We start from the raw sequence: 14297 nt of genomic DNA on the forward strand, positions 1-14297 counted from the left end.
AAGATCTGCAAGATAGGAGTAAATAAGAAAACCGTGTGAAGGGAGGGAGGGAAGTCACAGCTCGGCAGAGCTAAATGAGATGGGTGAACTTAAGATGAATTGTACAAAAAATTGTTGTTTTGTTTGTGGATTTGGAAAATTTGAATAAAAATTATTATATATATAAAAAAATGCATCTCTGGGTTATTTGTGGGGCATAGGAATTCATTCATCCCCCACCCCAAAAAATAGTCCGCCCCCCAAGGTCTGAGGGACAGTGGACCGGCCCCCTGCTGAAAAAGTTTGCTGACCCCTGACCTAATAGATTGGGACAGAAGCAGGAGGAGACATGGTGGGAGAAAGGAAAAGTCAGGGAGAATTTTGTGGGTCAGAGGTGAAACCAGGGTAGAATCCGGGAACACAGACATATCCTGAATTTAAGGCGGGGAGAACCTTACAATCTTATGGAAAGCCGATAATTCCATCTTAGAGTATCACAGAACAGTGCAGTTGGAACAGCTGAAAGGGAATCCCAACTCGATTTATTACACATATTTTGTCACTGCCCATTTTGTACAAACATTTGAAAACATTTTCCAAAGACGTATTTAACTTGGTGGGAAAGAAGCCAAGCCTGATTTTAATCAACAAAATACAGTATCAATGTTTCTAACCCTTTAAGTAACTTCAGCAACCTCGGCAACAATCGTGAACATACTTACTAGGGCATAAGCCCCTCTGAATATTATGCATATTATTTATTAAATTTGTACGCCGCCCTTCATCTGTAGATGTCCGGGCAGTTTACAGCATAGAAATACAAGATAAAACACAGACTTGTAAAAGAGTATTGGGAAATGATCCATAACGAATTGAAAAAAATATATATTTAAAAGTACTATCCCCAAAAAACCAGAGTCCTTTTTGTTGGGGATAATTCAGATGGAAATCCCCAGGTGTCAAAAAAGGTTATCTATGTATGCCACTACTGCGGCCCACGTTTTGTTAGCCCCCAAATGGAAAACAAGCAAGGTCCCAACCAAAGAAGAATTGACCAACTTAAGTTGACAGAATATGCGCAGCTTGCAGACTTAACATACAGAATTAGAGAACAAGAAGAACATACATTTAGAGAAGACTTGAAAATGTTTATTGAATATATGGAGGAGGGGAATTGTGTACACTTGAAAACACTGGCAGCATTAAGATAAATTCAACAGTGTAAATAAGTTTTGATGGATGTAATAATGGAATACTTATTTAGTTTATGTAAAATGTGCAGGGATTTTTGGTATGCAAAATGAACCATGGAAAGAGAAGGGAAGTCATTGATATTGCAAGGATGTTTAAATGAGTATTTAAAATCATAAAACAAAAAATCTATCTATCTATCTATCATCTATCTATCTATCTATCTATCTATCTATCTATCTATTACAAGATAAAACACAAAATATGTAATAAAAACAAGAAGAAACCAAACCAACCCCCCCCCCACAAACACATTTAAAAAGACATGGGATGTTAGTCAGCCAAAAGTCTGGTTGAAGGGGAATGTTTTCGCCTGGCACCTAAAGACGTATAATGAAGGTGCCAGCCAAACCTCCCTGGGAAGACCATTCCACAAATGGGGGGCCACTACAGAAAAGGCCCGTTCTCGTGTTGCCACCCTCCAGACCTCTTGTGGAGGAGGCACACAAACGGAGGGCCTCATAAGATGATCACAGAGTCCGGGTAAGTTCCGATGGAAAGTGATGGTCCTTGGGAGTTACTTCCAATATTAACACGCAATGGATTCAATGGTCAATTGGTAAACTTGGCGTTCCAGGTGCACTTGCTAAGAATTTGCTTTCACTGAAAACTCTTACTGTCTTTTCAGTGATCCAACTTCCAAGTCAATGTGTTTTGTGGAACATGGATGGTAGGTGTTTGTGTGGGATGTGGCAGCCAAGCTTCCTTTTAAGTGACTGGATTTCCTACCCTACATCTTTCATCCTATGTAAACGCAATCAAAAACATCCACAGCTTGCTCCTAGTAGAAAGACCCATCAACCTAAAATTTTATAAGTTTTGGGAGTAAATGGTAAAAAAAGGTAAAGGACCCCTGGATTGTTAAGTCCAGTCAAAGGCGACTATGGCGTTGTGGCGCTCATCTCGCTTTCAGGCTGAGGGAGCCGGCGTTTGTCCACAGACAGCTTTCCGCGTCATGTGGCCAGTAGGACTAAACCACTTCTGGCACAACGGGACACTGTGATGGAAACCAGAGCGCACAGAAACACCATTTACCTTCTTGCTGCATCGGTACCTATTTATCTATTTGCACTGGCATGCTTTCAAACTGCTAGGTTGGCAGAAGCTGGGACAGAGCAATGGGAGCTCACCCCGTCACGGGGATTCAAACTGCCTACCTTCCGATCGGCAAGCCCGAGAGGCTCAGTGATTTAGACCACCCTGGGCGCAACAATAAGTTCTCCTCCTCCCCTTCTTAAAACACATTCTAAAGACTATGTACAGTACAAGTGAATTAAAAACAACATAAAGGAATCTACCTTGTCAGCTCAGGGGCTCGGCTCCAGGTTTCCCCAGTGTAACCACCAATGTCCTCAATTGGTTGACGCTCAGGCAAATGTGGCTCCCCAGCAGCCTTCTACTCGAAGATAGAAAGATCTGGAGAGGAGATTGAGGCCTCAGGATCATGATGACCCTAACAGAAATAGCTCTGTACAGGTAAGAGGATTACTATAAAGGAATTAGCAAATTCTGTTAATTAGCGTGGACCAATGAAATGTCAGGCTTCCCAAAGGTTTAAGGGATTTGATACATAGATATAATTGAGAAGAAAACAGGGAGGGCGGGGGAAGAGAGAAAAGAAAGAGCCAGTCAAAGTTGTGAATGGGATCTAAATATTGTGGCCAGTTCTTCCATAAGGCATCACTAGCAGGAAAAATTAGAAGAGGAAACTTCAGTTGTTTGAAGAAAGTTTTAATACCTTTCAGTATATATTTTTTTTAAAGGGGTATGGTTTAAATGGCAGTTCTCACCAAGGGTACGAGTTTGACTGTAATGGTGTTTCCTCTTGTTTCCTACCCCAATCAACAGAAGGATAAAATGCCCCGTTATCTGTAGAAATAGAAATAAGCAAATCTTTCTAATTGTACCACTTTTTAGTTGGTTCCGCAGTATTTTCACATTCAGACTGAGCAAAAGTCACAGTGGCATGCTGCAATTGTTCCTACTCTGGCACGCTTAACACCAACTGTACCATTTTGTCCCAAATTCTTTGCCATATTTCAGATAATCTTTTTGCCTTCCTCCCCTTTAGGTTATAACTATGTTCAGTCCTAGAAAAACATCTACTTCTGCTTCATTGACAATGCAAAAGCATTTGACTATGTCAATCACAGCAAACTATGGCAAGTTCTTAAAGAAATGGGAGTGCCTGATCACCTCATCTGTCTCTGTGTGGGACAAGAAGCTACAGCTAGAACTGGATATGAATAACTGATTGGTTCAAAATTGGGAAAGGAGTACAAGGCTGTATATTGTCTCCCTGCTTATTTAACTTATATGCAGAATTCATCATGTGAAAGGCTGGACTGGATGAATCCCAAGATGGAATTAAGATTGCCGGAAGAAATATCAACAACCTCAGATATGCTGATGACACAACCTTGATGGCGGAAAGTGAGGAGGAATTAAAGAACCTTTTGATGTGGGTGAAAGAGGAGAGCGCAAAATATGATCTGAAGCTCAACATCAAAGAAACCAAGATCATGGCCACTGGTCCCATAACCTCCTGGCAAATAGAAGGGGAAGAAATGGAGGCAGTGAGAGATTTTACTTTCTTGGGCTCCCTGATCACTGCAGATGGTGGCAGCAGTCACGAAATTAAAAGATGCCTGCTTCTTGGGAGAAAAGCAATGACAAACCTAGACAGCATCTTAAAAAGCAGAGACATCACCTTGCTGACAAAGGTCCGTATGGTTAAAGCTATGGTTTCCCCAGTAGTGATGTATGGAAGTGAGAGCTGAACCATAAAGAAGGCTGATCGCCGAAGAATTGATGCTTTTGGATTGTGGTGCTGGAGGAGACTCTTGAGAGTCCCATGGACTGCAAGAAGATCAAACCTATCCGTTCTGAAGGAAATCAGCCCTGAGTGCTCACTGGAAGGACAGATTGTGAAGCTGAGGCTCCAATACTTTGGCCGCCTCATGAGAAGAGAAGACTCCCTGGAAAAGACCCTGATGCTGGGAAAGATTGAGGGCACAAGGAGAAGGGGACGACAGAGGACGAGAAGGCTGGACAGTGTTCTTGAAGCTACGAACATGAGTTTGACCAAACTGCAGGAGGCAGTGGAAGACAGGAGTGCTCTGGTCCATGGGGTCACGAAGAGTCAGACATGACTAAACAACTAAACAACAACAGCATGTGCAGTCCTACACAGTGTACAATCTAGCCTCAGGAGAGGTTGGCAATGAGCATCATATTTTGAGCCAGGGGATGAGAACATGTCCTCATAACTGGCTTGCAAGATTTCTATTCATAATATTCCTTTGCAGCCATATAAACTGCGATGGTTTTTGGTTTTTTTTGTGCTCTTTTTAGTCCTGCAGAGGCTTCAACTTGTTTTTATCATGGTCCATAAGACCCTGGGAGATACTTTTTATATATGATGTTGGGAAACAACATACACATGACTTGAGCAGCAATCTTTATTCCACATCTGTGCTGTTGTTTCCTAGGAAATACTGTGTTTTGATGCACTTTCCCCCAAAAGTAGCTCTGGACCAAATTGAGGAATGGGGTGACCTACTGCATCTGAAGCCAGTACTGTGTACCCAGTAATAATCACACAAGGCAATGCAAACGGTTCTATATGGTGAAGTTTTGCTTTCATTTTTAACATTTCACCGCGGTCAGATTGCTAATAAAATAGTTGCATACAGGAAACCATCCATTAACAGTTCAGCTTGCTGCTCATTTCAGTGCGTTCTTCCTAAAGAGCTGTCTTTAGAGCTTAACCCTACTTTGTGAAACAGCTAATTTAATCCAGCTAAGTGCTGATTATAAACAGTACAAATATTAATTTAGAACTTGGGTACATCCCTTCGGGTTCCTTGAGCATTGTGATGGAAGAAACAAGTGGTACATTTTTTTTCTGCCATGAGCTGCAGACAGAAACATATTGAGTTCTGCCCTGCCATCGTTGTGAATTTATCTCTTTCAGAATGGCGTTGTTCTCTTCTCCCAAAGTAGCGTGGTGCCTTTTTGGGAGGACTGGCTTTAATTTTAGCTATTTTAAAAAATGTATTTATTAAAGATTTTCTCAAACAACAAAACATACAAAAATACAAAACACACAAAGAAAATTACAAAACATAAAAAAGAAAAAAACAAGAATACAAAAAATACAAAAATGCAAAAACAAAAATTCTAACTATAACCCTTATTTCCAATCTATTGACTTCCTCATTCCACCTCCTTCTGCGATTCTTTACATATCCTCCTTAGTAAACTCTAAATCTTATATAAATTCTAATTGTTACTTTAACTATACCTTAATTCTTTAATCTTTTATATCTTATCCTTTTAAATTCTATCTAGATCTTACTTCTTAATTAAATTGTCCTTAACTTCTATCAATACTTATTTCACACCATTGTATTATCTACAACCTCTATTTTATCTCCCTCACTTCCACTAATTCTAATCTATTATACGTTTATTCTTTAAATAAATTTTAAATTTCTTCCAATCTTCTTCCACTGCTACTTCACTCCGATTCCGGAGTCTCCCGTTAATTTTAGCTTTTTTGGGGTGTGTGTATGTGTAACAAATACAGTTCTGTGCATTTTGCTTTGTACACGAGGGCATACTATTTCGTCTCCTAGATGGCCTTCCTGCCAGTAGGGGATGCTCTTTTCCTTTGAGAAGCTGTGTTCAGAGTAGAGTATCAAAAACAACACATGGTTAAGGGTTTCTTCATATGGTATAGGTCTCTGTGTACCATATTCGAGGGGACATGGGTGGCGATGTGATCTAAACCACTGAGCATCTTGGGCTTGCTGATCAGAAGATTGACGGTTCGAATCCACGTGACAAGGTGAGTTCCCGTCGCTCTATCCCAGCTCCTGCGAACCTAGCAGTTCGAAAGCACACCAGTGCAAGTAGATAAATAGGTACTGCTGTGGAAGGAAGGTAAACAGCGTTTCCGTGCACTCTGGTTTCCGTCACTGTGTCCCGTTGTGCCAGAAGCGCTTTAGTCCTGCTGGCCACATGACCCAGAAAGCTGTCTGTGGACAAACGCCGGCTCCCTCGGCCTGAAAGCGAGATTAGCGACACAACCCCAGGGGTCCTTTACCTTTACCATTACCTTTTTTTTATAAAGGTCCCTGTATGACGGCCAGTGATGGTAAATGGATTGGTATGATTAGGACTCACACCTCATAACTAAGCTTAGATTACCAGCAAAACATGCTATGTTTATCACTGGTGTTTGACCACATATTGTCTGAAACATTTCAAATGGAAATGCAGGAGACACATATCTGAGAACCATGGCTGGCTAAAGTCATGGAAAATAACACGCAAGCTTTCACCTTCATGGAAATGCTGTGGTAAGTGGAGTGGCTGGTAGTTCTGGAAAGTAGATCTAGAATTTTTACACATTTGCATTGAGTCACCGCCAATCAAAGTATTAGCTCAGCCATGCTTTTAACAATAAACAAAATTTGTTCTGAACCAACTAGAAACCTAAAAAGAATATTGGACTATGTGCCATAAGTGTGAGGCAAATGGGTGGGTAGATTTTTTAAAAAAAATAGAGATTATTACTTTTGCTCATGTACTATAAACAGCTTTTTGGCATGCACACTGAACGTTTTGCTCAAGCATCTCTGATGCTACAGATATAATAATAATAATAATAATAATAATAATAATAATAATAATGGAAGACAATTGAAACATGTTCCAACTGGGGGGGGGGGGAATTAACAAGCCCACTGCACAAAGACCAGATACATTTTACTATCCTGGCAGTGCTCTTTTGCAAAATGCCATGTTGAATAATAACATTACTTCTTGTCTCAGTGTGCCATGTCTGCTTTCAGCATGTTCGCTCAAAGTTGCTTTGATTTGCCAATTAATGTCAATTTTATCAAGCTTTTGTCTTAGCAGTGGGATATGTATTTTTTTAAAAAATAAAAGGTCCCTAGTACATAAGCTTTAAAAATAATAATAATGAAGACGATCAATTTGCTTTCACTTCCCCACTTCTTTCTGTTTTAAAATTATATCCTTTTCTAGAAACTATTGGATGGATATCTCTTAAAAGTCACATCCAGCCAGCCTTTATGGGCATAAGGGGGCACTGTTGTACAAGTGAGCTCTTTACCTATTCAGAATAGCTTTGTGCTTTGCGTGGAATTTTCCGCTGCATGCTATTTCAGCGACTTTTAAAAACTGCAGGCAACAAACATAACCAGGAAAAAGCAAACATTTGGTAAAGATTTCTGCCCCTCCCCTGAAGCATGAGTTTCAAAATGAAAGTTAAAATAGGAAAATATTTGCCTTAGCCCTAATTAAAACCCTTTCTCGAGATCATCTGCTATAGAGAAAAGACATTGTTTGTGGCAGCTTTAATCTAAACCAGGCACCCCCAAACTTCGGCCCTCCAGATGTTTTGGACTACAGTTCCCATCATCCCTGACCACTGGTCCTGTTAGCTAGGGATCATGGGAGTTGTAGGCCAAAACATCTGGAGGGCCGCAGTTTGGGGATGCCTGAAACCAATCTAAATCAAGTCATTTAAGGCAAGGCAGTTACTGCCTTTATTACCTGCCTATCGTTAGGATTCCAAACATTGTTTGCTGCTGTTTGTTAGTAGCAACAGCTGCAAGAAAGCTGTCAGATAGAGCAAGGATCCTGGAATCCTGCTACTCTTTCCATCTGCTTACAGTGGTCTCCTAGATAAATTATCACACACACCCATTCTTTATTGAAGTTTTGGTCTTCTTGGGTCCTGCCTATGGATTTCTATAGGCCAGGGGTGGCCAACTCCCAAGAGACAGCAATCTACTCACAGTTAAAAACTGGCAGTGATCTACCCCCTTTTTGGGGGTTCAGGTCAAAGTTGTTGAGCTTTTTTAGGAAGGAGGAAGGCCCATTTTGAGGGGGTTCGGGTCAAAGTTGTTGAGTTTTTTTCCAGGGAGGAGGTAAAATGTTGAGCTTTTTTTAGGGGAGCCACAGTTGTTCAGCTTCTTTGGAGGGAGCCAATGATCTACCAGTGATCTACCGCAGACGTCCAGTGATCTACCGGTAGATCACGATCTACCTGTTGGACATGCCTGCTACAGGCATTTGGCTGATCACTGTGGTAATAGAATGGGCCTTTGACCCGATCTAGCAAGCTTCTTAAGTTTTAACTAAGTGCCGCAGTCTGCCCTTCCAGTCATCCCAGAATAGCTCAGTACAAGCAGCTACAAGACGAATTTCTTGACATGAACAATGACATAAAATCTAAAATGTATTGACTGGTACATCAGGCGCCAGATAACTCACAGCACACAGACCCTACCTAGAATCTCCATACTAGCCCAGAGATGGAAAGAAAACGAAATCCCTACCAGAGAGGAATGGCAAACCAAGCTGTTGGATTATGCCGAAATGGCAAAACTGACCGAAAAGCTCAGGAACCAAGAAGTCCAAAACTTTAATAAAGAATGGGGAAAATTTATAACTTATATGGGAGATCACTGTAAGCAGATGAAAACATCAGGACTACAATAACACTTGTAATGTAGCAAATATTACGGACAAAATGGAGTGACATAAAATATGGATTACCGAATAATATGCAGTTGGAAAGGTTGACAATAGGACCAATAGAGGAGAAGGTGGGAAGGCCAGAGATTTGGAGGAATCTCTAAATATGGATATGTATTTTGTATTGTTATAATTTTATACTTGTAAAACCAAATAAAAATTATTGAGAGAGAGAGAGAGAGAGAGAGAGAGAGAGAGAGAGAGAGAGAATGAAAAATGAAAGTTGCTATGCATATTTGGGGCATTTCACATAGGGTGTGAACTCCGCTGCCCCACTCTGGCCCATATCCCTTTTGCTATCTTTAGGTCTTTTGTTGCAGAACTTTTGTTGCAGAACTCAAATTCTTCACAATGCACTCTGCTGCAAATTTCAGATTGCAAAGTTCAGATCGACCCCATAGATTAACTCCCCGCTTAGTAACACAATATCAGAAGGGAGGCCTCTCGAACATTGTGCTTTAGTACTTCATTCAATGTATGTTTCCTCCAACGAGTTTGGGTAGCATGCAAGGACATGCCCCATTTTATCACAACATTCCCTTGAGGTTTGGCTAGACTAGAAGAGATCACCGAGTGCTAGTAGTTTTATGACACAGTAAAGGATTTGATCCCGAGTCTCGCACAGTCCATAAAAACTTTTAGTGGTTAACAAAGGTTTTCCTCTTGCTATGGAACCAGACCTCATCTGATTATTTGGAACCAGACTTTTATTTCACGGGAAGATAAAAGGGTGAAGCTTTGCAATATTGAGAAATGTGCAGTCTTTTCAAAGCTGAAGCTTTTTGCAAAACCGAACCACCGTATCACATGTGGTTCCCTAAGCCCTCTACAGGAGAGGAGGAAGAGTGTGCAAGTGAAAGATGAGAAGCCCTCAAATGGAAAAGGTCACCCAGTTCAATTCCCCGCTGAAACCACACTTGCAAAAGAAAACAAAAGTTTTGTCCAGTCGATGACTCAACAAATGGGAGGCCAGTCAAAATGAGGCTGTGATGACGAGTCTTTGATGATAACATTGGCTAGGAATATCGACCCAACCGTATTTTATGCTCAGAGTTCAAATTATTATACAGGGTGTCGGCAACATCTGACAACAAATACGGTTGAGCTTGAAAGCTATTTAATGAAACATTTTATGACTTGCAATATTATGGAAGCAGGCCAAGTAAAAGCAATTACTTTTCCTGCTCTGGAGGTTTTTGTAAAAAGCAGAATATACGTTGCTATCTGACGTTCAGCATGTCCATGTCTAGGTCATGCTATCCCTAAGATTTTCTATCTTTTAAAAAAAATTAAACTGGGCACATCATGCTGCACAACTGATGGGCAAATATGATTTCTCAATGACCGAGCTTAAAGAACTTTCCCTACACGCTCAGAATCATGAGCAGGGATACGGGTAATTCAAATATTCTCTCTAAAAACATTTTCAGTTTCATTTTGATCGCAAGCATGCAGCCTAGAAATTCAGATTTGTACCCTCGAAAAGTGTTTCTATAGTAGAGCAGCATGAATAACGACCAATCCCCGCCCAAGTAGGTTTCCTTGTTTTCCATCCTTTTCATCATTCTGCAGGTGGCTTTGATAGTTGTCTCCATGCCCTCACACACCAAAGTACATAGTCTTATCGCAATGAATTTTGAAGCTTTTTTTACAGTTACATTTTATTTGCCTATGACTCTGTAATTTGCATCCTTCCCTATTCCGTACGTGCCGTCTCTCCTGTACAACAAAGAGGCTAAGCTGGGAGGGTGTGTGTGTGTTTGTGTAAGAGAAAGGGAGGGAGGACATGCAGTATTTGTATAAAATGGTACAATTCCCAGACTTCCCTGGGATGAGGGATTGGCTGCTAAGCCATTTAGGAAATAGATGTGTGGGGGGAAAGGGTCTCTTAACAGCCCCCTAACAAACTACAGTTACCAGAATACTCTGGGGGAAGCTGGGTAAGTGTTTAAAGTGGTACGAGATGGCTTCCTTTCAATGTATAGTGCAGATGATGCCTAAACCATATGTGTGGGGAACATTCTCCTTACCACTTCATAGAATGACATGCAGAGTCCATCCGGATGTCCAAACTGCCCAATGAGTGACCTCTAACCTTGGAATGGCTTGGGGACCTCTTTTTCCTGCCAAGTGGCGAGAAGGGATTTTACATCAGGAAGGAATATGTAACAACCTGGTTCATTAAACAAGAAAGCAGTAGCAAGATATCACATGATAAATGGACCTCTGTATACCTAGCTATACATCTGCAGAAGCCCCCCCCCCATTCTGTGTCGTGTTATATTTAAACACAGATGGACAATCTGCAGCTCTAGGTTTCTTGTAATTTCAGACATGTTTTCCTGGCTTGAAAAGTAGTTTCCCCTCTTTTCTCTGCAAAGTCATAACAACTGGAAAGAGCAGGACTTTATTTTGTAAAAAAGAAAGAAACAAAAACAGACTGGTGTGTGTGTGTTCCTGGTTTTGTTGCTTGGGGAAATAAGTTTTTGCCTCAGCTGTCTCAGAACAAATTGGTAGGTTTCTGCCATATGTGGATGTATGTGTGAAAATGCAGCACACTAAAGTCAGAAAGGAACTACAGTGGTACCTCTACTTACGAATGTTTCTACTTACGAATGGAGCTCCGTCCGCCATCTTGGATGCAGTTTAGATAGGATTTTTTCTACTTATGAATTTTTAGATAGGGTTGCTTCGACTTACGAATTTTTTCTCCCAATGCATTTCTATGGGATTTGAACTACTTTTTTTCAACTTACAAATGTGTGTTCGGAACACATTAAATTCATAAGTAGAGGTACCACTGTACTTCCATTTGCTTTCCACAACTGCAGATGTATTGGTTTGTTGTACCGAAAAATAATTCTCTGTATACTTATTTGAGTGTACCTTCAATCCATCAATGGGGCTTACTTCTGAGTAGACCTGCCTAGAATTGGGGATTCTAATCTGAATTATTTGAATTATAGTGCTGGAGGAGACTCTTAAGAGTCCCATGGACAGCAAGAAGATCAAACCTATCCATTCTGAAGGAAATTAGCCCTTAGTGCTCACTGGAAGGACAGATCTTGAAGTTGAGGCTCCAATACTTTGGCCACCTCATGAGAAGAGAAGACTCCCTGGAAAGGACCCGGATGTTGGGAAAGATCAGGCATCCCCAAACTTCGGCCCTCCAGATGTTTTGGACTACAATTCCCATCTTCCCCGACCACTGGTCCTGTTAGCTAGGGATCATGGGAGTTGTAGGCCAAAACATCTGGAGGGCCGCAGTTTGGGGATGCCTGGGAAAGATTGAGGGCACAAGGAGAAGGGGACGACAGAGCACAAGATGGTTGGATGGTGTTCTCGAGGCTACGAACATGAGTTTGACCAAGCTGCAGGAGGCAGTGGAAGACAGAAGTGCCTGGCGTGCTCTGATCCATGGGGTCACGAAGAGTCGGACACGACTAAACGACTAAACAACAACAATCTGAATTATCAATTGTGAAAAATTGGAGTGGGAGAGGGCCTTTATTCTGGAATAGTTCATCCCGAACAATTTTATCTCCTGCTTCAACTATCATCAGCTCCCAGCAGTGGCTGGCATTCAGCCCTCGCAAGACATTATCCTCAAGCAAATATGGCCTCTGAGGAAAAGTGTTTGTCCAGCTCTTGTTTTAAAGAATACTAACTTTGCTTGTAATGATTTTCATTGTTTTTACTTCCACATACACAATCCTTGAAAAAAGTTGAGGATGCCTAACCTTGCCCCTAAATTGGTTGTATGCATGTGTGTGTTAATTAAAATAAATATTCTCCCCCAATAAAAAATTCTGAGGCTTTTGAAGTCTACTGGGGTTTTTCTGCACGTCAGACGTTTTACAGCCAAATACCATTGGTTCCCACATCAACCCATTCCCAACTTTCATCTATAAATGTCAAATATGCTTTGTTTTATTTGCTCCCCTCCTCAGGCTCATTTTTTTTAAAGCTTCATGTCGCTATCTCTCATTTCACTTGAGTAAAGAATGTTACTTATGTATGAAGTGGAATGCCTCACCTTAAGTCACTTAGGGGTATATTCATACTGTCTACCAAACTTCCCATCAGTCCAGCAGTAAACCTTCCCTCTAGGAGATATGTGAAGCTTTCTATTTATCTTTCCACGTGTATCCTGCTTGCCCCACCACAGGGGCCACAAAGGTGACTTTTGACAGCTTTAATAAGCTATTGGGGAACTTAAAGTGGAATATGTTAACTGACGTATTCAAGAGAGTGGAACCTAGGGATGGGCATATCCATCAGTTTTGGTTTCTCTTTATTTCCCATTCTCTCCATCTTAAATTAAGTCCTTCACACTTCCACATTCTTTTTTGAAAATTCAACCGTATTTTTCTGCGAATTTATACTAATAAACACATTTTTTTTGTATGCCGGCTTGCCCCAATATGCACATTTTTGCAAAGCACTTGTCCCCTGATACAGTGCATTTCTTTGTGTGTTACGTTCACAAATATATGCATTTCAATGCATATTTTGCAGTGTATATGCAATCTTGTACACGTTACTTGGCACTGCAAAAGTCAGAGCAGTACGAGTTTTGTACGGCCGCCGGTTTTCGGTTCACATAGCGTTTCAGAAATTAGGTAAATTTGCCTTTAAATGGAAACGAGCCCCCATATTCTGATTGTTTATCCTGCTATTGGTGGTTTTTCAATTGGCATATACTCAGAGTTATAGCATCACCCTGTGTGAGTAAGGAAGAGAAGGTCCATGTTACCCTTACCATGAGACAAAGCGAGGTGGTTCTCTCAGGCAGAAAATTTTGAGTACCATTAGTGTACAGGAAGAGATTTTAAGGGTTTGTTTTGTTTCCTACATGTTTTAATTCTTCCAAATTGCCAAAATGTCTTCAGCTGACCCTGCATGATAGCACTAATACATATTCAAGCTACATATTGGAGAAATAAGTCTGTTGTAGCAGAAATGCTTCTAAAATGCTTCACAAGTGACTCATCTTGAGCCCCACCCTTCTACCACCCAGGCCATGCCCAGTCCTTGCCCGAACATTATGGTGTGTTAACATTCTGCAACCCAGACTCTTATTAACTGTGTGAGTGCTGTGCCTTAGTTGTGCTGTCAGGATAAGACTTTGATCTTTGCATTCCAGCCTGACCGCTTTCTGGTTGATGCAACTATGACTGGACTGCAAGCTCTTGGCGCATTATTTTATCACGACACCTCAAATAATTATATACCTGCTCACCATTTCCTTTGTCCATTGGAGCCAAGGAAAAGGAATATAGAGAAACCCAGAGAGCTAATGCAGATTCCCACCCGCCCCAGAACTGAAGTGTATATATTTCACATTTAATAAATTGTGAAGATATTGCCACGCATTAGCAAACTTGTCTGACAACATGGAGGAGTGGCTACTCTTTTGGACAACGAAAATCTACAGAGACAGAATAACTGTGTTAAGAACTGTGACTTCAAAAAGTCGAGTTGAACGTGCT

General features: G+C 41.0%; 1 protein-coding gene across 6 annotated transcripts in view; it reads right to left on the bottom strand.

Annotated features, from left to right (window-relative positions):
• The window catches only part of PDC (phosducin), a 100961-nt gene that overhangs the window by 21935 nt on the left and 64729 nt on the right, over positions 1-14297 (bottom strand). Inside the window, exon 2 of one of the 6 annotated variants that reach the window (XM_060276664.1) lies at positions 10836-10928. The exons of the other annotated variants lie outside the window; for them this stretch is intronic. The gene's annotated coding sequence lies outside the window, so the exon portion shown is untranslated. The remainder of the gene's footprint in view (positions 1-10835; positions 10929-14297) is intronic. 6 annotated transcript variants of the gene reach the window in all.

The sequence above is a fragment of the Zootoca vivipara genome, chromosome 7 (assembly GCF_963506605.1).
Source record: "Zootoca vivipara chromosome 7, rZooViv1.1, whole genome shotgun sequence".
NCBI classification, from domain to species: Eukaryota; Metazoa; Chordata; class Lepidosauria; order Squamata; family Lacertidae; genus Zootoca; species Zootoca vivipara.